At 45.8% G+C, this 10,731-nt stretch overlaps 1 protein-coding gene across 1 annotated transcript in view; it reads left to right on the top strand.

Annotated features, from left to right (window-relative positions):
• The first annotated feature begins 2,450 nt into the window (after window positions 1–2,450).
• Window positions 2,451–10,731, top strand: part of RAB3B (RAB3B, member RAS oncogene family) — a 58,393-nt gene continuing 50,112 nt past the window's right edge. Inside the window, exon 1 of the mRNA XM_072649428.1 lies at window positions 2,451–2,906. The gene's annotated coding sequence lies outside the window, so the exon portion shown is untranslated. The remainder of the gene's footprint in view (window positions 2,907–10,731) is intronic.

Here is a 10,731-nt window from a genome sequence, read left to right as displayed (position 1 = left end):
GGGGGAGATTGCTACAGGTCACTTGGTCAGCTTCCCCTGGCTTCCTCTTCCCACACTGGTGAGACACCTGTAGCCACTGCAGTCCTGTATATCACTGAGTACAACTGTTTTATAAACATTCAGGGAAGAAGACCAGAGAGCCACAAAAGGCAATTTGAAGTCAACTTTTAAAGACAAGCCAAATAGTGGGCACCTGGTCCCAGTAAGTAGAGACCCCAGGCAAAGCAGGATGGAAAGAGCTAGAAAAGAGCTCACCTGGAGTGCAGCTGCAAGGAATAACAAGCTGGCCAATTACTTTCTCTTTTAACAATTTTTGCTAATTAGGAGAGCTGTTTAACCCCAATGGGGTCAGGAGGAGTTGGACATGGCTGAAATGACTCAACAACAACAAAATTCTGCAACTTTGGCTATTACCTTCTAAATTTTATTGCTCTTGGACAGAGCTCCAATTGCCCCATGCTAGTTTTATCTCTGCCAATAGTCTGCCTTAGCAATATCCTCCAGCATCCTTTACAGCTAGTCATTTATGAGTATACATAGATATACACTGAATCAACCAATCAGAATTTATTAAGTGTCCTGGATATACCAGGTTGTGTGTCATTTGGCTTACAAATTTTCAGGTTCTAGAGAAACAAAGACAAAAACTGAGACACAGAGATGGAAAGTGACATCCTCAAGGTCACATGGGTATTAGGTGGCAGATCTGGGATTCAAATCTCAGTCCTTGGATTCCAAATTGTCTGAATCCACAAATGAATGAGAGACCTTAGGCAGTTAGGTGTCAGCATAGTGCACAGTGTGCCACCTGAGTCAGGAAGACTGGGCTTCAGGTTCAACCTCAGACACTTACTAGCTGTGTAATCCTGAGCTAGTCACTTTACCCTGCTCACCTCAATTTCCTCATCTGTCAAATGAGCTGGAGAAGGAAATGGCAAACCACTCCCATGTCTTTGCCAAGAAAATCCTAAAATGGGGTCATGAAGGGTCATGAAGAGTCATGAAGTTCTCTCAGGGGGCAGGTGGTCTGGCTTTCTACCAGATCTTGTCAACTCTTCTTGGAAATAGTTCCCCCTCCTCTCCCTGCAAGTCTGATGCCTTTATATCTCTCTGACCAATCACCACCAGTCTGACCCAAGGCAGATAGAAATGCCTGCACTTTCCTGACCCCATCACATATCAATTTTTGTAGTAAAGACAGCCTTGGGCTCCTGGTTGGGTCTTGGCTTACACACTTACTCTATGTAACTGGGTAGCTTGTCCTAGTATGGTAGGATTTGCAGTCACTAGATCTAAGTCCAAAAGTGTAACTGTGGGCAAGTTATTCTACATGGTCTAGGCCTCAATTTCCTCCTCTGCAAAGTGGAGGGACTGGATTACATGGTCACTAAAACCCCTTCCAGCACTGAAGTCTATGGCTAGCACTTATGTGCTCATCCTCTTTTTTCAGCATGAAACAGCAGGTCCGTGAGGGCTGGGATGCCCTGCTACCTTGATGGCCCTCAGACCTAGGCTCCTGGGCCTGCATCTGCCCAGAAGTCAACAAGCATGTATTAAGCACCTGCTTAGCCTTGGGGATACAAAGAAAGGCAAAAAAAAAAAAAAAAAGTCCTTGCTCTCACAGACTAAGTGGTGGAGGCCCAGGGCAAACCAAAAAACACATAATTATTGAATAGATTAGCAGTTTCCAAGTTCAAAGGAACATGGAGATCAACAAACTTACTAACCCTCTTATTTTGCAGAAGAGGAAACTGAGGCCAGAGAGAAATGATCCGTTCAAAGTCACCTAGCCAGAAAGTGGCCCAGTGGGGATTTGAACTCATGTCCCCTGACTCTTATTCCAGGTCTCCTTCCCTTGAGTCAAACGCTAAAACTTTAAGCCCTAAGAACAACGGATCAGAGCAGGTTCCCTGGGGTCCCGGAGGCACAAGCCTTTCTTCATGAACGGCCCCCATCTGTCACAAGGAGCCACGGAACCTGCTGCTTAGTAAACCCTCGATGGCCCTCCTGGGACTGAGCACCTGGCAGGGCCTGAAATGAGGGGGGGCTGGAGGGCGAGGCTGGGCTGTTGGGGGTAAAGGCTGAGGGACTGCTTGGTCCGATGGTCGATGAGCCGCGACCGAGGGTGCAGAGTTAGTGAAGGGGAAAGAGGAGGATTAGCTGGGGAGGGGGGTGCTGAGGGACAAAGACTGGGAGGTTGGGATGGGGAGCTGAGGAGGTGGAGGCTGAGAGGAGGGGGCGGAGGGGCGTAGCCTGACCTAAGCCCTAAGGGTTTAGGGTCTGAGTGGCAAAGACCAGGGAGCTGGTGTTTGGGGGAATTGAGGGGTACGGATTGACAGAAGAGGGTTGGGGGGCTGAGGGGCGGGGCTTGAGAGGAGGGAGCTCAGGAGGACTGACCGTCTGGGGGTCGAGGTCTGAGGGGGCTGGAGATTGGGGGGGGACTTGAGGAGCAGGACCTAAGGGGAGTGGCGAAGGGTGGTGCCTGCGGAGGGGGCGGTGCTGGGCTGGCTCCGCCCAGGGGCGGCCCCAGGCGCTTCGCGGCTGACCAGTCCTAGCCGCAGCCCCAGCCCCTTTTCCCGGAGCCGGTCTGGAGAGTCAGAGCTGGGCGCTCCGAGTCCGCCGTAGATCCCGTAGATCGAGCCGCGGCCGGAGCTGGAGAGTTCTTCTCGGGGACCAAGCGGGGTCCTCTGAGCTCCGTCTCAGGCCGCCAGGACCGCAGCCACCGCCTTCTTCTCCCTTGCCGTGCCCGGCGCTGCGCTGCCAGTCGGTTAGTCCCGTCGGTCCAGTCCCGGGTGGCTGCGCTGCCCCCTCAGGTGCCGGCCCCGCGCTCCCGCACCCAGAGGCTTGACCTCGAGAGCAGCGTCCCGAACGCACCCTCCCCAAGTTCTCAGAGACCCCCAGCTGAGGTAGGGGGCGCACAGGGGCAGACAGATCTGGGGACGGGAAGGGGGGTGTTAAGGAAAATGAGCTGGGGGGAATGAGGGGCAACGGAGTCTGGAGGAACTGGGAATGTCGGGGTTAGGGAAAGAGGGAGGTCGAAGGCACAGGGGACTGGAACAGGGCCAGGGGGCGTTGGGGGTGAGGGGCGCTGGCTGGAGGAGAAGATGGGGGGTGAGTGCTGGCGGCACACACACCAGGGCTGGTTGTACGTTGGGGCGGAGGGAGGGTACTACTGCGGGCAAGGGTCTCCACACTAGGCTAACCTGAGGGAGAGGCCGTGCGTGTAGGATCTAAGTCTGGAGCAGCTCGAGGATCTGGGAGCAGGTGCTAGAACCTTAGGGGGAGAAGGGGGCGCGCCTGGGCTCTGTGTGCGGTGGGTGGGGCAGGTTGGAGCTAGACACTGGGACATCGGGCTGGGGGCAGGGAGCAGTGGTTGGGTCCTAATTCTAAAGCTGGGGCCCCTAATCTGGGCAGGGTCGAAAAGAGCAAGTGAGACCTCTGGGCCTTAAGGGGCGAGAGGGTGGAAAGGCAGCTTGGCTCCCTCCCCGCTTTGCCTTGGTCTTGGGAGTGGCCCCATGGGGGGGGGGGGGGGCGGGGAGGAACAAGGCTGCCTACCAGTGGAGACCTTTTCTGATCCATTGAGGAGGGTATGGGCAAGACTTCTTTAGGCACAGGAGGGGAGTTAGCAATGCCAGAGGAGGGGAAGTAGAGATAGAGAGGGCAATAAAGTATTTCAGGGCTCCCTGAATGTATTGGCCCTATGATTGTGTAGAGATTTATATGCATGGAGGTCAGGGGGGTTTGATGAATTTCCCAATAGGCGGGTGAGTGAGCTCCACATCAGGGGGATAGGTAGGGGAGGTAGCGGCTCCTTAGGGGGGTTAGAAGGAGATGGGAGGTCCAGTGAGTTCCTCAAGCACTGTACATCTTCCAGAGATTTATTTGTCCGAGGAGACCTCTGAAGTCCCTTCTAGCTCTGAGATTCTGGGCTTCTAAGTCACTTTGCTGTGAAGCTGTTTCCTCATTTATCAACAGGGTTAATACCATTCCTGCCTTCCTCACTTCTCTCCATTTCAGGGCTTTGGTGAGGATTATCAGATCATGGGACAAAGTCTACAAGAGCTAGATTGACCAGAAGTCTGTCAGTCAGCAAGCATTTATTAAGCACTTACTGCATACCAGACACTGTGCCGTGTTGAGGAAATAAAGGCAAAATCAGGAGCCCTCAAGGAACTTACATTCAAACGAGTAAGCTTCCCTAGACTCTCATGTCTCCCCCATGGGGGAAAGTGAGGCCTTATCCAAGATCTTCCAGGTAGTAAATGGCAGAGCTAGGGCCTTCAGCTCTATAGCCTGCCCTCTTTCTCACTTTCTGGAAGTGTCAGCAGCAGCCAGGGAAAGTCACAGCTGCTTTTCCACATCAACCACAGGGCCAGGGCTGTGCTGGCCTCAGAGCTCTTTCTAATAGCTCCTTATGGGTCGTCTATCCAGGAATCCCACTGGATCTTTTTTTGGAGAAGAGACCATAATGGCTCAATTATGTGCAGGTCACTTATCTGGCAACTTTAATTCATCCATCAATTTAGCTGAAGCTTTTTGATCTATAGGTATTTTTAGCCTGTACTACATTTCAGGGCTAAAACTCATCTATTACATGGTAGGCTTGCCTATCTATTTCTCTCTGTCTCTGTCTGTCTTTCTCTGTCTCTCACAGTCTCTGCCTCTCAGTCTCTGTCTGTCTCTGTCTCTGTCTCTGTCTCTGTGTCTGTCTGTCTGTCTCTCTCTCTCTCAAGCTCAGTTTGATTTCTTTCCCAAGTTCATAAACCTGAGGTAGAATCACAGCTGAGAAAGACCTTAGACTCATCGTACAAGTGAGTGGCAATCAACCGACAAACCAGAAATCAAGAGAGACATTTAAATCTGAAAAACCAGATGGGCGTATGAGGGAGGCATGGGATCCAGAGAAAAAATGGAATCGGTTTTTGCAAAGTCCAAGAGGAGAAAGATGTTCTGCCTACAAATAGGGCTGTGAAGCATGTATTAAGCACCTACTACATGCCAGGTACTATGCTATGAACCTAGCCAGCTACACAGTGAGATAATCTCTGTTCTGATGGAGCTCACATTCTGTTGGGAATCCATCAATCAAAAATCATTTGTTAAGCCCCTACTGTATGTCTAGCCCTGTGTTCCAGTGCATTGATTAGTTAGTAAATATATTTTATATCTATCTTTCTCTCTTTCCCAAAGCAGATCAGCATCTTCTGTACAACTCAGACTTAGAACACTGATGGTGAAGGTGTGGGGATTGACAGGGTAAGAGACTTGCCCAAGGTCACATAGGTAGTTATACTTCAGAGACAGGACTTGAACCCTAGCCTTCTTGGCTCCACTACCCCATTTTCAAATACTGGATGGATTTAAAACGAATATACATAGATGGTGAGGGCATGGCCCAACTGACATGGAATCAGAAAAGACCCCTTGAAGGATGTGGGCTTAAAGGGAGCTTCTTCTGCCTGTCTTTGTATCCCTGGTGCTTAACATAGTACTTGGCACATAGCAGGCACTTGAAAGTGCTTGTTGACTATTGGTTGATTGGCAGAGGAAGGACTGGCTAGCGTAAGTCTTCTGATGACATGTTCTTTCTCCTCCATAGATCAATAATACCTTTCTACCTGGAATCTCACCTCTTACTTTGTCTGTCCCTCTCAAATGTCCCCCCATATATTAGATATGGGAGTTATCTATATTCGTGTCTTCTCCTCTTACTAAACTCTATGCTTTAGGAGGGCAGATGCCGTGTGGGATCTGCTCTAGCACCCAGCATTGTTCCGGACACACCCTAGGCATTCAGCAGATGTTTGAATGAGGGAAAGAATCTGGCTAGTGGGTCTAGTGTCCAGGAAAGAGCATTGAATTGGAATTCAGGACACCTGGGTTTTGGGTCCAGGGCTCCCACTGAGTTGCTTTGTAACCTCAAGTTATTTTCCTTGTGTGGGCAGCAGTTTCAAACCTACACCAGGATGGGGTTGGACAAGTTGACTGCTAAGGTAGTGTATGGCTTAAATATTTCATGGGGTATGTTCACATTAAGTAAACTGGGGGTAGAGTCATTGGTGATGATCAGTGGTGAGGAGGGTGCCTCCTGGATCACATTCTTGGACCCCACTTGAGAAGGATGCCACTTCATCAGACAATGGGGGAGGTAGGCACCATAGCCTTGACCTCCCACGTGATAGTCTTTCTGTCAGTTTCCAAGAGTGGCTTGTAGCTCACAAAGCTGTTTATTTCCTATTTAGTACTTTGCCTGTGAGGAAGGTATGCAATCATGAGGTGGCATGTGATTCTAAAAAGTAGATGAGTGATATTTCTTCTTAATGATGAGATGGTATAATGTCAGGATTTACCTGAAATGGATGTAATCATATTTCTTTACAAACCCTTTTTGAAATGAAACCATAACTCTATTAATAAGCATCTGAAATTTTCAAATGATCTATTTGTGCCAGTTTTCAACTAGAACTCTTAGAGTCTTAGAATCATAGAATGTCAAAAATGGAAAACTCCTTAGAACCCAGAATATCAGAGTTGGAAGGAACCTTGAAAAACATCATGTTCAGTCCTCTGCTTTCACTCATGTCATTCATCCATTCATCTATTTATTCCTACATTCCACAGATATTTACTAAACATCTGCTAGGTATATAATCTTGGGCTAGGTGCTCAGGGAAAGATAAGATTTGGAAAAGAAACTGGTCTAGCTTCAAAGAGCTTACCTTCTAGTAGACAGCACAAATAGATCACCAACCATAGTATATTATTACATAATTAGTACGTAGAAGAAGTAGAAAACTGTGTTTGAGATTTCTGGGTTGAGGTGTGTTCATTTTGGGGGGAATCATCGACCTGGGCATACTAGAAGGGATGCCATTGGAGGTGAACTTTAAAGGGTGGTTATTAGGAATTCCAGTGGTGAAAAGGAAATTGAAGGTGTTCCAGAGGCAAAGAACAACCTTGAGAAAAGGTGAAATGAAGTCCAGGGGTGAAATTTTCTGCTCCAGGTCACAGAATGAATGGCAGAGCTTGAATTAAGCAGAGAAAAGGTTTGAACTGATCTTCTTAACCTCCCTTCACTGTTTTCTAGTCCCTCATGTTACTGAATGCTAGAAGGATCCATTAAATTAGAGGTTCTTCATCTTTTATTTTTTGGCAGTCAGTTTGGTGAATAGTACTTTTCAGAGTTGTGTTTTTAAAGGCATAATATAAAATATGTAGGATTACAAAAGAAACTGATCACATTGAAATAGTTATCAAAATATGAAAAAAAATAAATTCACAGTTTCCTCTACATAAGAGTCATTTGCCTCTGTGCTTAGAATTTTGCTTACAATGTATTTCTTCTTATGAAGAACTTGCTTTTGGCAATTACTTGGCAAGAGGAGAGAAGGAGCTTTCAAAATTAATACCTCCAGGCTTATAAACTTGGCCAGATCCTGCTTAGAAGGGAAGCGGGAATCCTGGAGGGGCTTCCAGTCTTGGGGATACTGATACCTGGAGTATCTGGGAATGTAAAGAACTTAGGGATCATTAAGTTCAAACTGTCTTTTACCCAAGGAGGAAACTGAGGCTGGGGGGTGGAGGAGGTGACATGCTCAACTCATTCATTCATTTCTGTATCCAACATTTATTAAGCACCAAGTCTGTGACCAGTACCATCTTAGGCACTGTGGGGGATTCATCCTAAGATTAAGGCAAAATTGAAGACCCTGGAGCAGCTGATAGTCTGGATGCAGAAATAAATACAATATAATATAGAATGATGAACCAGATCAAATAGAAGCTAAACATTACCTGCTTCACAAATATAAGTAGCAAGGTGACTGAAAAAAATCTAAGGGTCTAAGTGGACTGCCAGCTCCTATGAGTCAACTGTGGGCTGCAGTAGCTAAGAAATCTATTATGATCTTGGACTGCTTTAAGAGACGTATGCCGTTCAGGATTTGGGGAGGTCTTCTCACTAAGTGTTCTTTTTATCTTGGGGGAGTCAGTAATGGGAGGTGATTTTCCTCTGCCTTTGAGAGGTCTCATCGGGAGTATTGCATCCAGTTGTGGGCTCCACAGTTTAGAAAGGACTTTGATAAGCCAGAAAGTGGCCAGAGCAGAGCAACTAGGTTAAGGAAAGGCCTGAAGTCTGTGTTATATGAGGCTAAGGTATAAACTGAGCCTGTTTAGCCTGGAAAAGACTGAGAAGCATCTAGGTGGTATAGTGGATAGAGCACTGGCCATGGAGCCAGTGGGACCCTTGAGTTCAAATCCAGCCTTAAAATGCTTACTAGCTATGTGACCCTGGGAAAGTCACTTAATCCAGATTGTCTTGAAGGATAAAAAAAGGAAAGACTTAAGGCAGGGACTGTATAAGTGCCTTCAAATTTTGAAGGACTGACCTGTGAAAGAAGTTTGTTTGACCCCACATCCTTAGACAGGAGCAGTGTGGGGAGGAGGCATTTAATTTAGTCTCAGTGCCTGAAAAAAAACCCAAAACTTTTGAACGAGAGTGGAGTGAGTTGCTCTTGGAGTGATGTGGGAGTGGGTGAGTTTCAAGCAGAGCTGGAATAATCATTTGTAGGATATGTTTTTGAGAAGATTTTTAGTTAGATGTGGTGGGTCGGATCAGATGACCTTGGAGATCCCTTCTACTGCTGAGATTCTATGATTTTACTTAAGCAGAATTGATGAGAATATTGATCAGTCAATTATAAATTTATCAAGCCCCTCACTATGTGCCAGGCACTGGAGGAACTCTGTGAATCAGAGTGTGTTGCTAGAGTAATGGACTTCTTAGAGAGAAGTTACCACTCTGCCTTAAAACTGGTGATAGATGGCCCCTGAGGTCTCTTCCAGCAGAGATTCTCATATTATGAATATATTAATTTTCAAAGATAGCATTCAGAACCCTGGGCCCCCACTCCCATTTGGGGTGTCCAGTCTGTCCCCCCCAGGGATTCATTTGCATTAATGCCAACAAGATAGTAACTACCAGCCTCCTTATTTATGGAGCAGTAAGAGCAAGTGATGTTTATCTTAGCACTTGGGCTTCCAAATTCCCAGCTGGGCAGTCCGTCCTAATGTTTCTCAGCCTGCTACCTGTCAGCTAGCCTGGGCAGCCCCAGGGATGCTTGCTTTCTCAGTTGCCTCTGAATGCCTCAGTAACTCCTGCTAAATTGTCCCCTTGCAATGGAGAAGAACCCCCGAGGGACCTGTCCTAATGTGTTCCCCTGGTCTCCTGGTTTTCTTCTTTCACCTCTATCACTTCTTACTATGATGACTGTGAAAGGACTGGTGTTTAATTCTTTCTCACTTGTCTCAAGGCTTTTTTTCAAGCCTGGCCCACAGAATCACAGAGCTAGAAGGAATATGTGGGTGTGGGGGATGGGAGCGGGGAGTGGAGTCTGCCCTAACTCACACCCTGAACAGCCTTACCCTTCTCTCTCCACAGCATCCATTCCTTGCCCCCATATCATCATCCAGTTTCCACTGGTTCTTCATCCCTACTTTATTTTATTATTTCCCTTGAGAACTTAGACCTTTTGTTCTTTCAAACGAATTTTATTTGGTCTAGTTCCATAATTGATATAGGACTGACTCTGTACATTTAATTTAGGAAGCACTATCATTTATATTCTATTGGCAAGGTCCGGTCACAAGCACTACCCCATAAGTCATTTAAAATTTTCATTTTAAAAAAATTAAATTGATTTTATGAATATTTTTGTTTTCACATAGCTTGCATTTCCCACTTTATCTCTTTCTCGGTGCCATCTTTTATTTAAAAAAAGAAGAAGAAAACATTCAGCAAAACCAATAATTAAAAGGCAGATGTTATATGGACTATCCCACATCTGCAGACCCCAACTTCTGCGGAGTCTGGGGGATGATGTCTCCTTACATCTCTGTGGGGCCAAACTTGGTCCTTGTAATTTTGCAATATTGAGTTTCAGTTATTTTATTGTGGTTATTCTTTCATTTGCAGAGGCTTCTAACCTTCCTTTGAGACTAACTCCAGTTTACTCCATGTGTGTATGCTGTTAAATCTAGAAATATCTGTATTTATGATGTATGTGTGTATGTGTGTGTGTGTACACAGAGTTGTTTGTATGCTAGCTATGTTGTTTCTCCCATTAGAGTGTGAGCAAAGGGTTTTTGCCTCTTCTTGTGTCCCCAACACCATAGTACAAGGTCTGGCACAAATGCTTGTTGACTTGATTCTACTTACCTCTAAATTTCTTTCAATAATTTTTTGTAGCTGTATACAAGTCTTCAGCATATGTTGGTAATTGATTTCCAGATATGCATTTTGTAGTTATTTTGAATGGAATTATACTTTCTATTATTTTCTCCTGGGTTTTGTTATTACTATGTAGAAATGATATTTATTTTCCGTGTTTATTTTGTAAACTGCTGCTTTCCTAAATCACTGCTAAATTGCTTTACTAAATTAATAATTTGCCACTTTGTTAAATATTTTGTCTTTCTTAGTTGATTTGCCGATTTTCTATTAATTAATCAAACCATCATGTCATCAACCAATAAAGATAGTGTCATCCCCTCCTTGCTTATATTGATGCCTTTAATTTCTTATTCTTGTCTTATTATAACTAGCATCCTAGAACTATGTCCTATAATAGCAGGGATGGGGTCATCCTTGTTTTATTCCTGTCTTTACGGGGAAAGCTTCTAGTGTTTTCCCATTATGCATAATAGTATTATTTTTCTTTTTTTGGTTTTAGA

This window comes from Notamacropus eugenii, chromosome 2 (assembly GCF_028372415.1).
Source record: "Notamacropus eugenii isolate mMacEug1 chromosome 2, mMacEug1.pri_v2, whole genome shotgun sequence".
Classification (NCBI taxonomy): domain Eukaryota; kingdom Metazoa; phylum Chordata; class Mammalia; order Diprotodontia; family Macropodidae; genus Notamacropus; species Notamacropus eugenii.
Note: the sequence above shows the minus strand (reverse complement) of the source record. Positions and strands in the feature narration are given on the sequence as shown.